The sequence below is a fragment of the Aotus nancymaae genome, unplaced genomic scaffold, assembly GCF_030222135.1.
Source record: "Aotus nancymaae isolate 86718 unplaced genomic scaffold, 86718_ANA_hifiasm-v0.15.2.pri h1tg000059l, whole genome shotgun sequence".
NCBI lineage: Eukaryota > Metazoa > Chordata > Mammalia > Primates > Aotidae > Aotus > Aotus nancymaae.
The window spans coordinates 63,118,359-63,143,240 of NW_026988473.1; the positions used below are offsets into that span (position 1 = coordinate 63,118,359).

A 24,882-nucleotide genomic window follows, 5' to 3' on the forward strand; every position below is an offset into this window, starting at 1 on the left:
AAACCAGCAGCAATCCTTACTGTTCTGCAGCCATTGTAGGTGATCCCCAGGCAAGCAGGGCCTGGAGTGGACCTCAGCAGTCCTACAGCAGAGGGGCCTGACTGTTAGAAGGAAAACTAAGAAACAGAAAAAAATAACTTCATCATCAACAAACTGGACATCCACTCAGAGACCCAACTGAAAGTCAACAACTACAAAGACGACAGGTGGATAAATCCACAAAGATGGGAAGAAACCAGCACAAAAAGGATGAAAACATCCAAAACCAGAACGCCTCTCCTCCTACAAGGGATCAAAACTCCTCACCAGCAAGGGAACAAGGCTGGATGGAGAATGAGTGTGATGAACTGACAGAAATAGGCTTCAGAATGTGGGTAATAACAAACTTCTTTGAGCTAAAAGAACATGTTCTAACACAATGCAAAGAAACTAAGAACCTTGAAAAAAGATCTGATGAAATGCTAACGAGAATAAACAGCTTAGAGAGGAATGTAAGTGAATTGATGGAGCTGAAAAACACAACACGAGAACTTCATGATGCATACACAAGTTTCAACAGCCAAATTGACCAAGCAGAAGAAAGGATATCAAAGGTCGAATATCAATTGAATGAAATAAAATGAGAAGGCAAGATTAGAGAAAAAGGGGTAAAAAGGAATGAACAAAGTCTCTAAGAAATATGGTACTATATGAGAAGACCTAATCTACATTTGATACGTGTACCTGAATGTGACGGAGAGAATGAATCCAAGCTGGAAAATACTCTTCAGGATATTATCCAGGAAAACTTCCCCAACCTAGCAAGGCAGGCCAATATTCAAGTCCAGGAAATACAGAGAACACCACAAAGATATTCCTCAAGAAGAGCAACCCCAAGGCACATAATCATCAGATTCACCAGGGTTGAAATGAAGGAGAAAATACTAAGGGCAGCCAGAGAGAAAGGTCAGGTTAACCACAAAGGGAAGCCCATCAGACTCACAGCAGATCTCTCAGCAGAAACCCTACAAGCCAGAAGAGAGTGGGGCCCAATATTCAACATCCTTAAAGAAAAGAACTTTCAACCCAGAATTTCATATCCAGCCAAACTAAGCTTCATAAGTGAAGGAGAAATAAAATCCTTTATGAACAAGCAGTTACTCACAGATTTCATCACCACCAGATCTGCTTTACAAGAGCTCCTGAAAGAAGCACTAAACATAGAAAGGAAAAATCAGTACCAGCCACTCCAAAAGCATACCAAATGGTAAAGAGCATTGACACAATGAAGAAACTGCATCAACTAATGGGCAAAACAGCCAGCTAGCATCAAAATGGCAGGATCAAATTCACACTTAATATTAACCCTAAATGTAAATGGGCTAAATGCCCCTATCAAAAGATACAGACTGGAAAATTGGATAAAAAGCCAAAACCCATCAGTGTGCTGTATCCAGGAAACCCATCTCACATGCAAGGATACACAGAGGTTCAAAATAAAGGGATAGGGGAAGATTTACCAAACAAATGGAGAGCAAAAACAAAAGCAGGATTTGCAATTCTCGTCTCTGATAAAATAGACTTTAAAGCAACAAAGATCAAAAGAGACAAAGAAGGACACTACATAATGGTAAAAGGATCAATGCAACAAGAAAAGCTAATGATCCTGAATGTATATGCACCTAATACAGGAGCACCCAGATACATAAAGCAAGTTCTTAATGACATACAAAGAGACTTAGGCTCCCACACAATAATAGTGGGAGACTTTAACACCCCTTTAACACTCATTGTCAATATTAGACAGTTCAACAAGTTAGAAAATTAACAAGGATATACAGGACTTGAACTGAGACCTGGACCAAGCAAACCTAATAGACATTAATAGAACTCTCCACCCCAAATCCACAGAATATACATTCTTCTCAGCACCACATCACACCTACTCTAAAACTGACCACATAATTGGAAGTAAATCACTCCTCAGCAAATGCAAAAGAATGGAAATCATAACAAATAATCTTTCAGACTACAGTGCAATCAAATTAGAATTCAGAATTCAGAAACTAACTCAGAACCACACAGCTACATGGAAACTGAACAACTGGCTCTTGAATGTTGACTGGATAAACAATGGAAATGAAGGCAGAAATAAAGATGTTCTTCAAAACCAATGAGAACGAAGACACAACATACCAGAATCTCTGGGACACATTTAAAGCAGTGTCTAGAGGAAAATATATAGCAATAAACGCCCACATGAGAAGCAAGGAAAGATCTAAAATTGACACCCTATCATCAAAATTGAAAGAGCTAGAGGAGCAAGATTAAAAAAACTGAAAACCTAGCAGAAGACAAGAAATAACTAAGATCAGAGCAGAACTGAAGGAGACAGAGACACAAAAAACCCTTCAAAAAAATCAATAAATCCAGGAGCTGGTTTTTCGAAAAGATCAACAAAATAGACAGACCACTAGACAGATTAATAAAAAAGAAAAGAGAGAATAATCAAATAGATGCAATAAAAAACAATAAAGGGGATATCACCACAGATTCCAGACATAAAAACCATCGTCAGAGATTATTACAAACAACTCTATGCACATAAACCAGTAAACGTGGAAGAAATGGATAAATTCCTGGACATTTGCATCCTCCCAAGCCTAAACCAGGAAGAAGTCGAAACCCTGAATAGACCAATAACAAGGGCAGTAGTTGAGGCAGGAATTAAGAGCCTACCACCCAAAAAAAGTCCAGGTCCAGATGGGTTCACAGCCGAATTCTACCAGATATACAAACAGGAGCTGGTACCATTCCTTCTGAAACTATTCTAAACAATCCAAAAAGAGGGAATTCTTCCCAAATCATTTTATGAGACCAACATCATCCTGATACCAAACCCGGCAGAGACTCAGCAAGAAAAGAAAACTTCAGGCCAATATCCATGAGGAACATAGATGCAAAAATCTTCAATAAAATCCTGGCAATCTGATTGCAACAGCACATCAAAAAGCTTATCCACCATGATCAAGTAGGATTCATCCCATGGATGCAAGGCTGGTACAACATATGTAAGTCTACACATGTAACTCACCACATAAACAGAACCACAGACAAAAACCACAGGATTATCTCAATTGATGCAGAGAAGGCCTCTGACAAAATTCAACAGCCTTTATGCTAAAAACCCTCAATAAACTAGGTATTGATGGAACGTATCTCAAAATAATAAAAGCTATTTACAACAAACCAACAGCCAATATTATACTGAATGGGCAAAAACTGGAAGCATTCCCTTTGAAATCTGGCACTAGACAAGGATGCCCTCTCTCACCACTCCTATTTAATATAATATTGGAAGTTCTAGCCAGAGCAATTAGGCAAGAAAAAGAAATAAAAGGTATTCAAATAGAAAGGAGGAAGTCAAATTGTCTCTATTTGCAGATGACATGATTGTATATTTAGAAGACCCCATTGTCTCAGCCCAAAATCTCCTGAAACTGATAAGCAACTTCAGGAAAGCCTTGGGATACAAAATCAATGTGCAAAAATCACAAGCATTCCTATACACCAATAACAGACTTAAAGAGAGCCAAATCAAGAACGAACTGCCATTCACAATTGCTACCAAAAGAATAAAATATCTAGGAATACAACTAACAAGGAACATAAAGGACCTCTTCAAGGAGAACTACAAACCACTGCTCAATGAAATAAGAGAGGACGCAAACAGATGGAGAAACATTCCATGTTCATGGTTAGGAAGAATCAATATCGTGAAAATGGCCATACTGCCCAAAGTAATTTACAGATTCAACGTTATCCCCATCAAGCTACCAATGACCTTCTTCACAGAACTGGAAAAAAAACACCTTAAACTTCATATGGAATCAAAAGTGAGCCCACATAGCCAAGTCAATTGTAAGCAAAAAGAACAAAGCTGCAGGCATCACGCTACCGGACTTCAAACTATACTACAAGGCTACAGTAATCAAATGGTGCTGGTACCAAAACAGAGATATAGACCAATGGAACAGGACAGAGGCCTCGGAGGCAATACCATACATCTACAACCATCTGATCTTTGACAAATCCAACAAAAGCAAACTATGGGGAAAGGATCCCTGTTTAATAAATGGTGTTGGGAAAACTGGCTAGCCATGTGTAAAAAGCAGAAACTGGACCCCTTCTGACACCTTACACTAAAATTAACTCTAGATGGATTAAAGACTTAAACATAAGACCTAACACCATAAAAACCCTAGAAGAAAATCTACGCAAAACCATTCAGGACATAGGCATAGGCAAGGACTTCATAACCAAAACACCAAAAGCATTGGCAACAAAAGCCAAAATAGACAAATGGGACCTAATCAAACTCCACAGCTTCTGCACGGCAAAAGAAACAGTCTTTAGAGTGAATCAGCAACCAACAGAATGGGAAAAAATTTTTTGCAGTTTACCTATCTGACAAAGGGCTGATATCCAGAATCTACAAAGAACTAAAACAGATTTACAAGAAAAAAACAAACTAGCCCATTCAAAAGTGTGCAAAGGATATGAACAGACACTTTAAAAAAGAAGACAAAAATGAGGCCAACAAACATGAAAAAATGCTCATCATCACTGGTCATTAGAGAAATGCAAATCAAAATTACATTGAGATACCATCTCATGCCAGTTAGAACGGCAATCATTAAAAAATCTGGAGACAACAGATGCTGGACAGGATGTGGAGAAATAGGAACACTGTTAGTTACACTGTTGGTGGGAGTGTAAATTAGTTCAACCATTGTGGAAGACAGTGTGGCGATTCCTCAAGGACCTAGAAATAAAAATTCCATTTGACCCAGCAATCCAATTACGGGGTATATATCCAAAGGATTATAAATTGTTCTACTATAAAGACACATGCACACAAATGTTCATTGCAGTACTGTTTACAATAGCAAAGACCTGGAACCAACCCCGATGCCCATCGATGATAGACTAGACAGGGAAAATGTGGCACATACACACCATGGAATACTATGCAGCCATAAAAAATGATGAGTTTGTGTCCTTTGTATGGACATGGATGAACCTGGAAACCATCATTCTCAGCAAACTGACACAAGAACAGAAAATCAGACACCTCATGTTCTCACTCATAGGTGGGTGTTGAACAATGAGAACACATGGACACAGAGAGGGGAGCATCACACACTGGGGTCTGTTGGGGGGAAATAGGGGAGGAACATCGGGGGGTGGGGAGTCGGGAGAGATAGCATGGGAAGAAATGCCAGATATAGGTGATGGGGAGGAAGGCAGCACATCACACTGCTATGTGTGTACCTATGCAACAATCTTGCATGTTCTTCACATGTACCCCCAAACCTAAAATGCAATAAAAAAATAACTATGATTAAAATGCTAAAGGATAGTAAAAAGGTGGTGACATGCATTAATGGATGTAGAATTTCAGCTCAGAGAAAGAAACTAAGAAAGAGTCAACTGGGAATGCAAGAAGCAACAATAAAAGACAGTATCAGATATACCAAAAAAAAAAAAAAAAAGAAACCCTTTAATGTCCCAGGATAAAATCCAGACTCCTTCACAAAGCATTCAGGTCCTCTAAAATTTGCCTCTGGGGTCTCTTGAATTCAGCGCTGTGCCTTAGAGCCCTTGTGTATGTCTCTGAATATGCAGATAGACTCTGTTCTCACTGAATTGCGGGTTCTGCTTGGGTCTGGAAGGCCCGGCCCCACAGTCCCACTAGGCAGATTCCCACATCTTTCAAGATTCTGTGTGGATCACATTTCCTCTGACATTGTCTGTCCATGATCTTTTCTCTCTCTAAATTTCTGTGGCCCCCTTTATGCCTATGTTATAGTCTTGATCATACTTGGGAATAATTTTTGTTTGTATAGAGTCCAATATCCTCCATCAGACTTGGTGGCTCATAGGAGCACAGATGCAGATGGGTTCCTTTCTGTGTGACCAGATACTCCAGTACAGGGCCTGGCACAGGAAAGGAGCTTAATATATCATTGCTTAATGAATTAATGAAGTGACTGCTGAATAAATGAATGGCCACAATTCAAAACTCTCTCTTTTAGAAATGTTCAGGGACTGACATCATTATCTTTACTACAGAGAAACTTCTGGCTTCCAGGGTGCAACTGCATACTCTTGCTTCTCTGTTCTAACCAATTTCAGTCAGTAACATTCTTTCCTCATTTTTACATGTTAAAAAAACAACAAAAACAAACACTCGATTCTTTTGTTAACCTGAATGCCAAGCTATTAATACTTGTGGATATTTTGATGTTCTCGGAAGACAGGATGGATTCTAAGGGAGATAATGGTGTAAGCATTGGTCTTGTTCAGCATGTGTTTCAGAGGCCAATCTCTTATCTGTTATGAAGGAGAAAGTTTTGCTTCAATGGCATTTGTGTGGAAACATTTAAAAATGGAAAAGAAAATACCAGGCAAGAATTGTAGCATTCTGTCCCAGGCTGGGTCCCCATTATTAAGTATCCTGCCTGGCATAATGACCAGAGACTCACTGCCCTGCCCATAAGGAAATTTTCAGGCTTCAGTGTAGTGTTGTTTCTGCAGTTTGTAGGTTTTTGTTTGTTTGTTTGTTTTCTGACACAAGCACATGATAGGGCGTAACTGTAAGCTGTCATAAGTCTTGTTCTCATCACCACCTTCTAAAGTTTTCCAAAATGTAGGCAAGATTAACACAAATTCTTTATAAATTCTTACAAGAAATCAAAAAGGAGGGAACCCTTCACAACTCCTTCTATGAGACCAGCATTATTCTGATAAAAAAAAAAAATCAAAGACATCACATACACACACACATAACAAATGAATATCTCCCATAAACTTATAAAAATAAAAAAATGTTCAAGAAGATAGCATTGAAATGAATCCAACAACATATAAAAAGAACTATACACCATGACCAAGTGGGATTTATCAAGGAATTCAAGGTCGGTTTAACATACAAAAACCAATCAATGTAATATATGATATTAAGACCGTAAAAGACAAAAACCACATGATTATGTCATTAGACACAGAAAAAGTGTTTCACAAAATCTAACATCTTTTCATGACAAAAAACCCACAAACTAAATAGAAGAAATACTCAACTTGATAAAGGCCATCTACAAAAACTCACAACTAACAATGTACTTCATGGCAAAGACTGAAAGCTTTCCCCCAAGATGAAAAAGAAGGCAAGGTGTCTGCTCTCATCATTTCTTTGAATATTGTATTAGAGGTTGTAACCAGGAAAATTAGTTAAGAAAAAAAAATAAAGACATTCAGATTGGAGAAGTGAAGAAATAAAACTCTCTCTACTCGCCAATGACAAGATATTATACACAGAAAATCCTAGGGAATCCACAAAAGAGCTCTTAGAATAAACAAGTTTGGCAAGTTTGAAGGATAGAAGATCACTATACAATCATTTTATTTCTATACACAGCAATGAACAATCCAAAAATGCAATCAAGAAAACAATACCTTTATAATAGCATCAAAATAATAAAGTATTTAAGAACAAATTTACCAAAAGAAGTAAAAGACTTGCATACTAAATATTATAAAATGTCCTAGAAATAAATTGGAGCAGCCTTGAATAAATAGGAAGATAACCCATGTTCGTGAATTGGGAGATTTAATATTGTTTGGATAAAAATAATCCCCAAATTTATTTATAGATTTAATGTATTCCTTACCAAAATCCAAGTTGATTTTTTTTGGGTAGAAATTTACAAGTGGATCTTGAAATTTATATAGAAATACAAGGGACACAGAATACTGGCATAATCTTTAAAAAGAAGAACAAAGTTGGAGGAACCCCACATGTCAATGTCAAAATTTACTATGAAGCTACAGTAATCAAGAGTGTGGTACTATATGAGTACGTATATAGATCAATGGAATCAAATTTAGAGTCTTGAAATAAACTCTTACATTTATAGTCATTTGATTTTTTTTTTTTTTTTTGAGGCGGAGTTTCGCTGCCGTTACCCAGACTGGAGTGCAACGGCGCGATCTCGGCTCACCGCAACCTCATTTGATTTTTGACAAGAGTACCAACACAATTCAATAAGGAAAGAAAGTCTTTTCAGTAAATGATGCCAAGATAACTGAATATCCACATGCAAAAGAATGAAGTTTGCTCCAGACCTCACACAAGATACAAAGGTTAACTCAAAGTAGATCCTAGATCCACATGCAGATCTAAAAATATAAAACTTAATAGAAAACACAGGAATAAATCTTCGTGACTTTGGATTAAGCAATGGTTTCATAGATGTGACACCAAAATCACAAGTGACAAAAGAAAAAATAAAGATACACTGGACTCTTTCAAAATGAAAAGGTTTTGTGCTTCAAAGAACAGTATCAAGAGAGTAAAAAGACAACTCACAGAATGAGAGAGAAAAAAATAGCAAATTATGTATCAGAGAATTGTATCCAGAATATATAAAGACCTCTTGTAACTCAACAATAAGCAACATAAAACCCAAATTAAAAATAGGCAAAGGAATTGAATAAATATTTCTCCAAAGCCGATGAGAAAAAGATGCCAATAAGAAAATGAGTATCATTCATCATCAGGGAAATCTAAATCAAAGCCACAATGAGATACCACTTCAAACCCACAAGGAAATAAAAAAAGTCACATAAAAAGTATTGAAAACGATGTAAAAAAATTGGAAATGTCATACATTGCTGGTGGTATTGTGAAATGGTGCAGCTACATTTGAAAATAGGTTGGCAGTTGCTAAAAATGTTAATCACAGAGTTACCATATGACCGAGCAATCTCACTGCTAGGTATATACCCCAAAGAACTGAAATTCATGTCCACCCAAAAACTTATCCATGAATGTTCATAGCATCGTTACTCATAATAGTTAAAAATGGAAATAACCCTGATACCCATCGACTGATAAATGGATAAACAAAACGTGGCATATGCGTGTGTGTGGGTGGGTATGGGTGTGGGTGTATCAGGAACAAGTATTGATTCATGTTGAAACATGGATAAACCTTGAAAACATTATGCTAAGTGAAAAAACCAAAGGCAACATCTTATATGATTCCATTTATAAGAAATGTTCAGAACAGGCAAGTCCATAAAGAGGGAGAAAGTAGATTAGTGGAGTGGTTGCCAAGGGCTGGGGGGAGCAGGGTATGGGGAATGACTGCTAATGGGTACGGGGTTTCCTTTTGGGGTGATGAACTGTTCTAAAATTAGATAGTGGTGACGGTTGCACAACTTTGTGAATAGACTAGAAAAACACTGAATTGTCACTTTAAAATGGTAAATTTTATAGCACGTGAATTATATCTCAATAATGCTATTACAGAAAACATATGCAAGAAAGAGGCTATAGGGAATGTGGGAAAAAATGGAAACAGCTGACTTGCTAGAAGTGGTGCTATGAAAGGTGACTGTATTTCTGTTTTCTTTTATTATTGTTTCAATGTTGTTTGCACAATAATAATGTGAAAAAAAAGGGAAGAGGAGCAAGAGAAAATGCAGTATAGAAGATGAGCACTAGCTTTGGAGTCCAGGAGTCTAAGGCCACCATCCCTCACTCTACTAGTTACTGTGTATTCTGGGTAAGTTGCTTCACCTTTGGCCTCAATTTTTGTTTTCTAGAAGTGGAGATAGGCCAGGTGCGGTGGCTCATGCCTATAATCCCAGCACTTTGGGAGGCCGAGGCAGGTGGATCACCTGAGGTCAGTAATTTGAGACTAGCCTGGCCAACATGGTGAAACCCCGTTTCTACTAAAAATATTTAAGAAAATTAGCTGGGTGTGGTGGTGGGCACCTGTAATCCCAGCTGCTCCGGAGGCTGAGGCAGGATAATAGATTGAACCCAGGAGGGGGAGGTTGTGGTGAGCCGAGGTTGTGCCATTGCACTCCAGCCTGAACAAGAGTGAAATTCTATCTCAACAGCAACAAAAAAAATAGAAGAAGAAATAATAACGACTTTATAGGACTGCTGTGAGGATTACATAAGCAGATATGAAGAAGGTACCCATAGTTCTAATTTTCTTTCATCTTCATTTATTTCCTCAAACAGGGAGCATCTATTACATACTTGGGAAATAGATGAATTAAGATTGGACCTTATTCTTAAACATCTTGGAATTTAGAGAGGAAAACAAACACATAAATAAACTTTAAAAGTTCATCAGGAAACTTGATAGCCACAAATAGCATGTTGGATAAGCTATCTGCATAGACCAAATACATTCAGGAACGTGTGTTGGGAGCTACTGGTGAAGGGGCCAGACCAAGAAATGAATACTCACAGGAGATAGAATTTGTAACCACAAATCCTTATATTGGCATATATTTGTGGCAAAGTGTGCTTTCATGTGTATTATCACATGCAATTCTTGGAGAATGCCACCAAGGAAAGTAGTATTGGCCTACTTCGTGAATGAGAAGACTACATCTTGGAGAGGTTATGAGAGTGGTCTGGTGTTATAAAGCCAGCACATGGGGCAGGATGCCTTTCACTCTGCCCTGATGGCCTCTTCTGGACATTCTTGGTTACATGCCACTAGGAAGGAAGATGGAATAGGTGAAGTACCAGAAAATGAGGAGGAATCTTCTCCAAGTCATGGCTGGTAAAAAGTATTGGGTATAGAACCTGCTCCCATTAGGGTCCAGTGACAAAGCATGTCAGATGACAACCCAGGACCCAACCAGCCCTGGGTCATCCAACAAAGACTGAATGCACTCCTTAAGGAAACAGCCATGTTCCATAGATCATGAATGTCTAGTAAACATTTCTCCAGACAGCTCACTAAGTAACGAGTTGGGGTTGAGGAAGGAAAACATGCGCCATTTTTAGAGCACCTATAATGTACTCCTGCTTCCCCAACAAGCAGGACGCTTGAGACATTATAACAGCCATTTTCAGCACTGACGCTGAAGCAGCACTGAGGACCGGAAAGGTCAAGTGACTGTCTAAGTTCACATAGAACATCTGTAGTAGAGAAGAGTGAGGATTCAAATCAGCCCCTTTTCACTCGTCATGAGGATTCCAGATTCTTCCCTATGCAAAGACATTGTCTCAAAGGCAGAGGGCAGAATCAACAACCTGTCAGCTCAGAAGTCACACTGCATCAGGAAGCTGTGGGACCCATGTCTGCTACTTAAGTGACCCTAAAAAAAAATCAGCCCACACCTTAAGGTAAAGAAGTGGGATACTTAGCTGGACATCTGGCACAGAACAGGGGCCTCAGTGGGTCCTCCAACTGCCTAATTGATCTTTGGTTTTGATGGAACTGGCCCTCAGCTAAAAGCAAAATACCGCTTTTTACCAAATAGCTCTTCCTTGAAGGAGAAGGATGACAGATATAGGCACAGGCATTTAGCACAGAAACCCAGGTGGGTCCCCCTGTGTGGCTGCTAGGTTTTCGGTGCTTGGCCAGCTGGACTGACCACAGTTCTCATTTATTAAGAGCCATAATCAGCCCATTATTTGGCTTCAGTTTCATCCCCAACCCCTTGACCCTGACAGTGGGTTTGTGATCCCAAAGGCTCCTGACCACTGGAACACCTTCAGAATTAAATGAAACGGTAAGCTATTAGGCTCAAAAGCCAGGCTGTGCCCAGCACTCTATAACCTCTCTGTTCAGGGAAAGCAGAAAGGTCCCCAACTCACCCACTGAGGTGAAATAACTCCTATCACTCTGCAGTGATTCACAATGACCTCAGAGATTGACATCAAAGTATGTAGACTTCTCAGCTGATTCCACAGGGAACTCTGGCAAAGCTCAGTAAAGGGAACCTGGAGTCAGGAAGAGGTCATGCCTACAAATATCTCAAAGGTATGGAGGAAAGAAGACAGGCTTTGGGAGCCAACAGACCTACGATAAATCCCAGCTTATCTTCAGACCCATGACAGTACCCGGCTCTGTCTCTTACAAGATGTCACACCTTCTAAATGCATCTTAAGAGAGCTAAGCCTCACCTTCTTTACTGGCTAATGTGAATGTAATCTGCTGTTTTTATGAAGCAGATTTAGCGAGTGATTGGTAATATAAAACTAAGGGAAGGAGAGGTGTCTAAGGTGGGATGCTGGTTGAAATAAGAATGGGTGAAATGACAAGGGAGTGTGTGGTCAATAAAAAAGAGACAAAAATGAACCACAGGGAAAACCGCATTTACTAGGGTAAGGGGAAAATAAGCTAAAGCTTGAATACAGTGTGGTGAGAGGGGATAATAAGGAAAACTAGAGAAAATCTTGTCCCAGGAGACATACGGGGAATTGTCTAAGGGTTGCCAACTGTTTGATTTTGAAAGAGCAATCATAACATTTATTGATGGTGTACCATCAATAAATAGGGTTCTTTTTCATGAGCAAATTCCCTGATTGATAATGTTTATCTAAAGTATTGTTTTTGAAAAAATTGAGACCTCATCTGAATGCAGTGGTAAAGAGTTGTGTCAACAGTGATGTTTGCAGGGGAGTGGAAGAAGAGAATGGCAGCCCACAGGCCAAATATAGTTAATGCTGTGAGGCGCCACCCAGACTACCTCCTTTAGGACTGAGACACTAATTCCTCCAGCTGCAGGGACTGTTGCTGTTGGCTGCTGACAGCTCAGTTGAGTCTCTCTCCAGGAATGGTCCTCAGTCCAAGAGAGCTGTCACCTGTGGGCAGTCCACAGCTGTCATTGCAGTGGGCAATAAGGCCAACTCCCTTTGACTCAATGTGAGACATCTGAAGGCCAGCCCGGCTCCAGTTTCCTGTGGAATCAGTTGACATTTTTGCTCTGAATGTCTTGCAGCTCATCTCCTCCCTTTCTTCCCTCACTCCCTTACAGGTGCTGATCCTAAGAGCATGCTCCAATAAACTTTCTGTGTGCAAATCTTTGTCATAGAGTCTGGTTCTGGGGAATTCAACCTAACACATCATGTATTTGCCATTCCTGCACAAACTATACCTCTTTCTGCGTAGCTAATAGCTTGTTATCTGTGTTTACTTACTTCTTAACAAAGAAAGGCTCAACGTTAACCAAGGGGAATAACTTGTAATCCATTAGCTTTCTCTTTTTTTCTTGGTGGCAAGGAAATTCAAACATAAATTATTGATTCTTTCTTCTCCTTTGCCTAGGTTAGAGGTAAGTTTCTACTTTTATTTTTCAGTAGAGATGGCGTTTCACCATATTGGCCAGGTGGTCTTGAACTCCTGACCTCAGGTGATGCGCCCACCTCAGCCTCCCAAAGGGTTGCGATTACATGCATGAGCCACTGCTCCTGGCAGTTTCTACTTTAGGCTTGGAGGCTCTCTAATCTATAAATGATGGGTTGGCTCTATTCCTCTCATTCTCAGTCAGTTCTCCTTCCAGCCTCCAAATCTAGAAGCTTTTATCCATGACTCACTTCTTGGAATCATTATAGATCAAAGGTGTCAGTAGGAGGATGAACAATATGTGCTAATAACTCTCATTGGCATAATGCTTTCGATTTATATGTATGTAATATTTTATAAACACGGCAACTCTTTAAGGTTACCATTATTTCTTTTGAGCAAAAGGAATAGAAAGGCCAAATGATTTCCCAAGTCACATAGCAGACTTATTGCAGAACCTAGACTAGAATCTGGGTTTTCTGACTTCCAATCAATCCAGTCACAGGCAGAAAGTGTCCAGCTGGCCTCTGCTGCTTTCCTAGAAATCAGTGCATGATTTCTAGAAAACAATGGAAGTGGCCCGGGAACTCCCCTCACCATCCCCCACTTTGCACATTTCAGGACCCGGGGATCTCTGTGGTCACCAGATCCTGGAACAAGAACTGATTAGCATCCTGTAATCCCGAAGATGATCTAATAGTCCAGTGCTAGAATCCCTGATACCGTCATGACATATGACTATCTTGGTCCTGTTTGGATAATTTCATTGATGGGAAACTCATGATTCAGAAAGCTGCTTATTCTGTGTTCCCTCATCTGTACAACTGGAATGATAGCAAACAGGGAAGGTTGTGACATTTAAATGAGAGAATGAATGCAAAGCACATAGTAGGTACTCATAAAGAATTCTCCCAGAAAAGCTGGCACATCCTGCTCATTTAGAGCTGATTGTTTGTAAAGGCACAGCTGAGTGAATCTGGGAGCCATGTCCATGGGCAGGCAATGAAGCATGCTATCTGCCTGCTAAAGAGACATGCCTGGGGCTGGGATGGAAGAGACCAACTCCAGCTTTCAGATCTGCCACTGCAAGAAAACCAGAGTTTTTGCTGCAGTGGCACTGGGTGGGGTAGCAGGCACAGGGGGGCATGTGGGTGGTAAACAAATAGCCAAACCCCACATGACCATGTAGAATGGTGACACCAGGTGACTCTGTGACTCTAGGATGGATGGGGAAGCACATAAAACCCTTCTCAAAGACAGCAAAACTGCTTTAGTTCCGTGAAGCAGTGGCTTGAAGGTTGGTCACCGGTGTGATGTGCCTAAGTTAGGATGCAGCTGGCATAGGACAGCACTGTTTTCTTCTGTCCAAAGAAGGTTTGCAAACAAGAGTAAAATTCAAAACATTTTTTTTTGAGACCAAGTCTTACTCTGTCACCCAGGCTGGAGCGCAGTAGTGTGATTGCAGCTCACTGCAAACTCTGCCTCGTGTGCAAGCTATTCTCCTGCCTCAGCCTCCCGAGTAGCTGGGATTACAGGTACCCACCACCACGCCTGGCTAATTTTTGTATTTTTAATAGAGACAGGGTTTCACCATGTTGGCCAGGCTGGTCTCAAACTCCTGACCTCAGGTGATCCACCCACCTAGGCCTCCCAAAGTGCTGGAATTACAGGTGTGAGCTACTGTGCCCAGCCAAAACATTTAATACCTGATGTGGTATTGGCACACTGCCAATGAGAACAGACATCAGCTGCAATCAAACAGCATGGCCATGGGGGTGTGTGCTAGCCAAATATCCACTCTGGCAATAAGGAAGCCCATCCTGCAGACAGGGAGAAGAGGATCTGCATGGTGGAGGCCCAGGAATCAGTAGAAAATTGTCTGCCTATCTCCTATGGAAGGCCCAGAGAGGATTTCATTAAACTCTCAGGGCCCTGCAGAGTATGATTTAAAAACCATTGCTGGGGGGCGGAGGGAAGTAAGAGCCTTTAGTGTCCAGCTTCCAGTCCCAGTATCGTCACTCCAGTGTACAGGGCCAGCCTCCAAAAGGGCAAAGTCCTGGTTCCACTCAAAGACAAGTCCATGAAGACTCTAACTGATATGTCATTGTGTTGTTAATCAGCATACCTCTCCCTTTGCCAAGGAGTGTTCATATGTGGTCTCCCCAAGCACTTGTTCCTGTTCTAGCTTTTATAGATGAAGGCACCAGTACTTCTCACTGCAGTCCCAGGACTTAAAACATAGCCTGGATTCATGCAAATTGAGCCCTGGTGCTGGCAGGAGTCAGGGATCAGAATCCTAGTCCTGCCCAGGTCGTCCCCAGAGTCACTCCAAGCCCCTTTCTTTCCAAGCGCAAATGTGTCTCCCTGCTGCTGAACTTTCACTAAGAGCACATGTTCCTGCTACCTTCTGGATGAAGTCACAAGGGGTCAATTATCTTGCAGCAGTGAAGCTGCCATACCGTTTCTTCAGCTTGCATAAGATGAAGCTTCACGTGATGAAACAAGTCACTGGTCCATGAGGTCTTGGGGGAAGGCACTAGAAGCAAAGGCCCTCCCTTGAGAGCAATGCAGCAAGACCTTCCCTGTCTCCTGTCCTCGACCATCAATGAGTCTTCTGTAGTGGACTTGCCAAACTCAAGAAATACCCCCAGTAAATGCCACTGAAACATCTCCCCACTGTTCTCCAAGGAGCTCACAAGATTGTGCCTCTTGAGGCTGATTTTGCCCCCATGTGTGTCTAACAAATTAGGTGTGTTCCCCGGGAAGTCACTCTTTTCTTGCTAATTCTATTAGTGGCTCTATATGTTGTCTTTTACACAGGACTACAGCTTCCCAGCCTTCACCAGCTTCGCTCCTTCTATATGGAAACTTTGCATAGCCCTGCATTCGAAGGCACTGGATTTGAGTGACAGCTTCCCAAGAATTCTCTGAAGGAACCATAGGCATCAGATGTGGCTATGACACATGCAGGTACCCCTGCAGGAGGCCAGTACATCTAGGTGAGACATTAAGTACCAAGCTTTCATGTCAGTCAACCTGGGTCCCATTCCCAGGTCGGCCACTTGGGAATGGGATCTGGGAAAGCTATTGAAAACTCTTTAAGGTCTTTTCTTTAGTGTGAAAATGGTTTTAATGATATTATCTGTCTTATAGGGTTGCTTTGAGAATTAAACAAAATAATATATATATAAGACACTTAACACTATGCCTAGCAAATAGCCATTTAGCCATTGTCAACATTGTTAATCATTCATTTATCAATCAGTTGCTATAAACCATGTATTCTGTTAAGGGCTAGGACTCCCAGTTTCTGCCCTCAGAAACCTCACAGTCCGATGGGAAAGGACCACAGCAGAACCAGCAGTTAGGATGCAGGATGGTAAGTACTTTATTAATAATCATTTTGAAAACACTATCACAAATGAGTGACAACAATTTTTTTGCTAGCCACTGTGTGCTACATGCTTTATGTAAGTCAAGTGCATAAGCTTTCTAGTCTAAATACATGAGTTCAAATCCCAGCATTACCACTGAATAATTATGAAATCTTGGGCATGTTAATTAACTTCTTTGAAACTTAGTTATTTCATCTTGCAAATAGGTACAGAAGTTAGAAAAAAGAGGATGGGCTTGGTGGCTCATACTTGGCAACATAGTGAAACCCCATCTCTATTAAAAATAAAATAATTAGCTAGGCATGTGCCTGTGGTCATAGCTACTTGGGAGGCTGAGGCAGGAAGATCACTTGAGCTCAGATGTTTGAGGCTGCAGTGAGCTGTGATCACACTATTGCACCCCAGCCTGGATGACAGAGGAAAACACTGTTTCTAAAAAAAAAAAAAGAAGTTAGAAAAAAGTATGTGTAAGATGTCACCAGAGTAGAGTGTCTTATATATATGGTATGTGCTTCATAAAGGTCTGTTGGCTAGAGGAGTTGAAGTGCGGTGACTAAGGGGTGTTTGGAAAATGCATGCGAGATGGCTATTGTTCCCCACCCCTAGAGAGTCTGCCTGGGTGGCTTTGAAGACCCAGGTAACATGTCCACCTAGGCTGTGAGGCAGGACTGTGATGCTCAGTGGCTTACCTGGTTTGGACCCCATTCTGAGCCAATGACTGTAGCCACAGGGACCAGAGGCTGGCACGCCAATGGGGTTTCTGGGAGGAACCAGGCAGAATGTTCTAAATAGGGCAGGCCCTCCAGGACCAAGGTAGATAATGGGCATGGGAGGGCAGGCAGAATGAAGTTCATGCTCTAGGAGAATGTGGATGCTCTGGGCTTTCCCAGGTATCCCCAGTTTTGCATACCCCAACCTCACAGCATTGCCAGGATGGCTTATGCTGGCTCCAGGTCAGGCCTTCAGGGCTGACGGTAGGCAATTCACATTATATTTCTCTTTGTCCCAGAGAGAGCAATCCTAGTCCTGCCTTTAATGTATGCTAATGAAGTAATCAAATACAAAAGAACCTTGCAAAACATAAAGCACTACAAAAATAAGGCATCATCATTACTGACACTATTACTACTGCTGCTGCTACAATTACAACTACTAATGACCACTATGATTTATCAGTCTCTGTGTGTCAGTTATACGTCAAGGATAATCACAAATCATCCCCACAGCCTGTTTATGCAAAAGATGAAGACATTGAGGCTGAAAGAGACAAGGCTACTACCAGCCCCATCACTGACTTTGTATGAATTTGAAAAAGAGGTCTCTTCTTCTGGGCAGACGTAGCCCCTCTGGGACACATGGCTTGGCAGGGGGAATGTAGGCTGGTTTTTAGCCCCTACTAGCCCTTGAATAAATAGGCTTATGCAGGACACACCCTTAACATTGGTTCACTGCAATCTCACAGAGAAGGTAAGTGGGCTGGTTCAGTAGGAAGCTAAATCAGGGACCGGGTACAGTGGCCCACACCTGTAGTCCTAGCACTTTGGGAGGCTGAGGTGGGCAGATCATCTGAGGTCAGGAGTTCGAGACCATCCTGGCCAACATGGTGAAACCCCGTCTCTACAAAAATTAGCTGAGCGTGGTGGCAGGTGCCTGTAATCCCAGCTACTCGGGAGGCTGAGGCAAGAGAATCACTTGAACCAGGGAGGTGGAGGTTGCAGTGAGCCAAGATTGCACCACTGCACTCCAGCCTGGGTGATGACAGTGAAAACTCTGTCTCAAAAACAAAAACAAACAAACAAACAAAAAGAAGCTAAGTCAGCACTTAAATGCAGGCATGTTCCAATACACAAAGCACAGGTACTCCAGGTGGGCGATTGCTGCCTGGAGTCAGCATCTTCTATGCACACCGCAAACACTGGCTGGCCCTCTGCACACTCGGCCCAGTGATGCTTCTGTGGAATGCACAAGGATGACACAGACAGAAGCCCATACCCCAGGGAGTGTATTATCTCTGAGAAGGAGCAGAGGTACTTCTGCTCAGAACACATCAGCCCCAGAACTGAGACAGTGCCCAGAGAGGAACAAAACTGCACAAACCCAGTCCTGTTGACACGAATGAACATTCTTGTTGCAGGGCTTGATAAGCCTGTTGCTAAGCCTACCTCGCTTCCCGCCACTGAGCACCTGGCTCTTGGCTCAGGAAAGATAATCACTCTGGGAACCAGCTCTCCTCAGGAGACCTGGCAGACTGCTCGCAGTCCAGGGCAAAACTTGCCTTTCAACAGAGCTTCACCTCCTCCCATGTAAGACAAGGGGAAACTCAGCCTGTAAAGGAAAGGTTTGTACACACACAGTTCTGCTGTGAGTCTGCAGTAGTAAGTGACCCTCCGGGAAAGGAAGGAGCCCCAGCTCTCCCAGCTCAGAGTGCTTCCTAAACAAAGACCCTAAGTGTCCTGCTCCAACAACTTGAGACCCGGGACGCTCAGGTTCCAGAAGCACCCGCAGCTATCATCTGTCAGTCCAGACACCAGCACTGTCTGTGCTGAGGTTCAAGCGGACAGATCAGACAAGCACTGGAGTGGGAGTGGGAGCTGCAGAGGGCAGATGGGGGGAAAGGGCTTTGGAGAGACCAATATGAATAGCAGGCGTTTTTGTCTGACCCCAAATAAGAGAGCAAGGGAGAGCTGTGATCTGAGCAAAGATGAAAGAATGGTTGGTCTCCCCTAGTAATCAAAGAGTTTAATGAGGCTTATTAAAATCCCATTTCTAGGTCTTGTTGAAAAATTACACCCGTAAGTGTTTTTTTTTTTTTTAGTAAGAATTGTCTCCTAGGGATTAAACACACACGCACACTCCCCCAAAATCCCATACCGCACACACGCATAGTTACATTCCCACAAAACCTGCGTATCGTGTACATCACAGCAATCTAGGCGCATCTCCATCAACAATGGTCACAATTCACCACATACACATATACTGTAAGACAAAAAAGCCAGACCCCTGAGGTCATTTATGTATCTTTTGAAATTCCAGACTTTGAGGGAACCCTAGAGCTTCATACTCAAGGAGTTGTCATCCACGTAAACAAACAGCATAGCCTCTAATCCCCAGCATCCTCTGTGTCTTGCCTGAGGCAAGACAGCTCGGCAAAAGCAGAAGCGACCATGCTTGCTTTAGAGTCCAGGATCGTTAAGCTTTGGTAAAAAAGCCACAGTCTTACAGCAAGGTCACTGCACAAGAAGGGGCTGAGGGGGGCTGTGTCACTCCTTCTACCCACGGTGGATTCTCTCTGATATGCTAAATCCCAGCCACTTGGTAGCCTCGGCCCTGGGTCTGGAGCAGGTTTCCCTTGCTTCTCCGTTTACTGTGAGCTCACAGCTGCCTTCACTCTCAGGCGGAGAAAACACTGCTTTCTGGAACAATCAGCTAGATGCAGAAAGGAATCTCTTGCAGAAAATCATCCCACCACCCACCAGAGTGGTGCAGATCTCCCCAGCATTATACTCACTGCCAAGGGGTAGAATGCAACAATGAGCATTCAGATGCCACAGCTACCAGGTGGAACAGTCTGCTAGTATTAGAAACAAATGTTTTGGAATTACTAAATCTGGGTTTCAAGCCTACCTCTGACTCTCACTCACAGTATGGCTTTGGCCCACTCTTTCGGCCATTGTTTTCTCCTTTGCAAAACGCCAGAAACAACTTCCTTCTACCTTATAGAGTTGTGGGAAAGACCACGAAGTACCCTTCAAACTGTGTGCCCTAAAGCAGATGCTAGAAATTCTCATATGAGACGATAATGGGGACATGGAGGAACTCACTGATTGGGTTGTGAACTCCTCAAGGGCAAAGCCTATGCCGTATTTATCTTGTTCTCTGTGCCCAGCACTGAGGCTGGCACTGAATACCCTGGGGGAAAACAGTGTGAAAGAAAGCAAGCAGAATGAGTGAATTCATGCATTTGGCTTGCCTAAGGTCACAGAGCAGGTCATTGCGGGATCTGGGCCCCAGAACTCTTGACCACACTAATCCAGAGCTCTCCGTTCTAGATGTACCAAGCAGCTGGGTCTGCTGAAGCGAGAGTGAGTGTCACAACAACTGCAGCACGGGCCAGTTTTCAATGAGCCCCACTATTCCCAGAGAAAGACCCAATGTTGGCCAGGTATGGCCTAAAAGGGCTTCACAGACTCACCTGTAAACATGCCAACTCCACACTGGGAACAAACAGAAGCCACAGGTGCAAGTAATACTCAAATGCCTCAAACCGGCTCAACTTATTTACTGACTTGTTCCATACTGACATGAATTGCACAACACAGAAAAGTCACAAGCCTGGGACAATGGGTCTGGCAGGGGTTATACTGTGCAGACTAGAAGCATATCTTGTTTTTGGTTCACTTTTAGCATCATCACTTACCTACTGACCAAGTGTCCGAGAGATCACTAGCCCTCTCTGATTCTCAGTTTTTCCATCTGCAAAACAAGAAGACAATCACAATTAATTCCTTGAGATCTCTGGACTAAAATGCATCACAGGTTTTACGCCTAAAATTGGTTACCAAAGCTACTTAAGATTCCTTGTAACTGGGAAAACTGCAAGTGGTCAAGGGCTGCAAAATAACTGCTTAAAAAATGAAGTACAGTAATAAATTAAGCACGACCATCAATAGTTATGTGTCAAGCAGGACGCCTGCTGATGGTGCCCAACTCTCAGCACAGAAGATTCAGCCTTCCAATCATTTGGGCACTTACTTTTATTTTTTACAGATGTCAAAATAAAAAAAAGACCATATCCCAGCACTTTGGGAGGCCGAGGTGGGTGGATCACGAGGTCAAGAGATCGAGACCATCCTGGTCAACATGGTGAAACCGCGTCTCTACTAAAAATACAAAAAATTAGCTGGACATGGTGGCGCGTGCCTGTAATCCCAGCTACTCAGGAGGCTAAGGCAGGAGAATTGCCTGAACCCAGGAGGCGGAGGTTGCGGTGAGCCGAGATCGCACCATTGCACTCCAGCCTGGGTAACAAGAGTGAAACTCCGTCTCAAAAAAAAAGGACCATTAAAAATACCAGGAGAAATAAAGCCAAGAAAAGGGCCACAACCTCCACACATTCATTTCCAATTTGGGATATTTTTTTCTTTTCTTTTCCTTCTATACATAGAGTTTACCTTTTTTCAGAGCAGAGGCTATAAAGATATACTATATTAAAAACACCATGCCAATTGTGATTTTCCTCTCCTGCCACCTGTGTCAGGCCATGACAGTTGACCATTGCCCTTACTGACTCATTTTCATTCTCATCATTTCCGTCAGTTTCCCCAAGGCCTTTCCAGGTGTGTGGACAGGTCTCTGACAGGCACTGTCCGTACCTGAGCCCGGAAGAGTGAGAAGTGAGCAACTTTTAGGGCCTTGGACTGGTCTTTCCCTAGTTTAGTTTCAGTTATCTCATCTGAAAAATAGGAAAACTGGACCGGCTGATCACAGATTTCTTTTTTAACTTAAAAAAGCAAGGCGAAGGAAAAGAGAAAGAAACTCATGTATTTGAGTCCCTACTATGTGACAGCTAACGACCTAACAATATCTACAGGTATGATTTCATGATCCTTATAACCACCCTGGGAGGTTTTATAGGCAAGAAAACTGCAGCTCAGCAAGGCTCAGCGATCTAAGGCCTGGTGCCGAAATTTTGGTACCCCGTTCACATTTTTGCCATATCCATGCATCACCTCTACTATCATTCACTAATTTTTCCAAATCAATTCATGTTTTCTACTTAACTGTATTTTTTAATGATTTTCAAAAATGTTTCTGCAGCTCTCTATTTCTGCTCTTTCTCTCCAACAAAAGGCAACCTTGCAACTAACATAGTTTCTGTAATTACAACATGGTTGCTAGCAATGTAAAGGAATTTGTCATAGAAAACATTCGAATAATATCTAAGAAGTCATAGGTGTGAGGTGCTCTGTGTGTGTGTGTGTGTGTGTGTGTGTGCATGTGTGTGTATTTCTGGCTGGGCGCGGTGGCTCATGCCTGTAATCCCAGCACTTTGGGAGGCTGAGGAGGGTGGATCATGAGGTCAGGAGTTCAAGACCTTCCTGGCCAACATGGTGAAACCCCATCTCTACTAAAATACAAAAAATTAACCAGGCATGGTGGTGGGCGCCTGTTGTCCCAGCTACTCAGGAGGCTGAGGCAGGAGAATCGCTTGAACCTGGGAGGCGGAGGTTGCAGTGAGCCTAGATCGCGCCACTGCACTCCAGCTCTGGTGACAGAGCAAGACTCTGTCTCAAAAACAAACAAACAAACATACAAACAAATATATATATATATATATATATTTCTACTATTCATTAAAATAAATACTTTTGGAGTTGAAAATGCTCATCCACGTACTATGCCAACTCCCAGCAGTGCCCCTACTGCACTTTGGGAAGCTGGTCTGAAGTCCTTCACTGCACTGTAACTTCAGAACTGAAGTCTTTCTTATTTCAAAGCTGAAATCATAAAAACACCTAACACTTAGACCATGTCAAGGAGGTCACCAGGGTCACATAGCTAGTAACTGAAGAAGCCGGGACCGGGTCCCTGCTTGCCGGCTTCTAACCCAACCCGGTGCCCCATGAGCGCACTCAGCTTCCCCCACCCTCCTCAGGCCCCAGATCTGCAATTCTGTGCCATCTGGTCACCAATGAAGTTGTTTTCAAATCCAGGCAGGGTCATCCTGTTTTGTTATGTTGTCCTCAGCTTTTCCATAAAGTTACTGGATCATATGGATACTTATTTACATTCCCAAACGGGTGCTTGAGTACAAAGCTGCATAATTTCTAAAACCACGTTTAGAAAATATGAACTGAAAGTGATTATTTATTCAATGATCCAAAATAGTAACTGAGAAAATAGAAAAGGCTGATAAATGAATACCCAGGAAGGCCATTGCCCCTGCAAATGAGTATGCAATCCCAGCCCAGGCAGGGGAAGTGGGAGAAAGTGGCAAAGTGACTGCATTGGACACTGATCGAAGCTGTTGTCTAGTGTCTTTCTAAAGCTCTACGTTTCCACTTCCTGTCATCTGGTTTTAAATTAATTGGCATGAATCTTTTATGACCAGAGAGCAAACAGGTTGAACGTCCCATCGAACTGGGTTAGGCTTACCTTCTGCTGAGCTACAAACTGTGCAGAGACAGGAACACAAACGAACAGAACCCTGACTATTCATTCCCTGTCCAATGGCACCTCTTCCAGGAAGCCTTCTCCCACCAGCCTGGGACAGAATTAGTTACTCCCCTTGAGGCAACACTTATTACAGTCTCTGTTACACTGCAGTCATGCAATGTTTCCTTTCTTTTTTGAAGTATTTTCTTTCTATTTACCAAATACAATAAAAACTCACCTACCACCATCAATATGATTTTAGATATATTTCCTCCTAAACATTTTTGTATGTATACTCACACACACAGACATCCACACAATGTACATTCAGATGCTTTACAAAGTAAGATCATGCCATACAAGCTCATTTTAATCTATCTTTAATTTAGTAAAATAGCAGTTTTGGTTTTTTTTTTTTGAGACGAAGTCTCGCTCTGTCACCCAGGCTGGAGTGCAGTGGTTCTTCCTTGGCTCACTGCAACCTCCACCTCCCAGATTCAAGTGATTCTCCTGCCTCAGCCTCCTGAGTAGCTGGGATTACAGGCACATGCCACCATGCCCGGCTATTTTTTGTATTTTTAGAAGAGACGGGGTTTCATCATGTTGGTCAGCCTGGTCTCGAACACCTGACCTCGTGATCCGCTCGCCTTGGCCTCCCAAAGTGCTTGGATTATAGGCGTGAGCCACCATGGCCGGCCAATAGCATGCTTTTAAATTATTGCATAGATTTAAAATTAATTTCCTACAGATGGACGTAGTGTTCTAATTTTTCATTAGTGTAAATACTCTTAATATCTTTGTACATATTTCTTATAGGGTTGTTTGATGATACACTACATTGCTTAACATTTTAAAAAATTATAGCTGCTCCTCTCCTAAGAGTGTATCACTTGTCATTTTCACCAGCAGTATATGAGCATGTCAATTCCTCTTGCTTCCATAAATATTAGGCATTAGCATACTTTAAAAAATCTCTATTGATGTGATAGGTAAATGGTACCTAATTATTTTAATCTGCCTCTCTTGCATATCAGTTAAACATCTTTCTCTGTTTCTTGGTCATCACACTTCTTTGGGAATTGCATGTTCACTGTGCTTTACTCATTTTGGGTGTTAGTTTCTTTCTTGTTGCTACATGAGAGTTTGCTATTTGTCTTTTACCCTGGTGATTTTTTAGCTTGCTT

The 24,882-nt window shown here is 42.0% G+C and overlaps 1 protein-coding gene across 1 annotated transcript in view; it reads right to left on the minus strand.

Moving 5' to 3' along the window:
• TENM4 (teneurin transmembrane protein 4) overlaps positions 1-24,882 on the minus strand; it is a 1,737,111-nt gene that overhangs the window by 654,303 nt on the left and 1,057,926 nt on the right. The window contains 1 exon segment of the mRNA XM_064365345.1: positions 20,961-21,016. The gene's annotated coding sequence lies outside the window, so the exon portion shown is untranslated.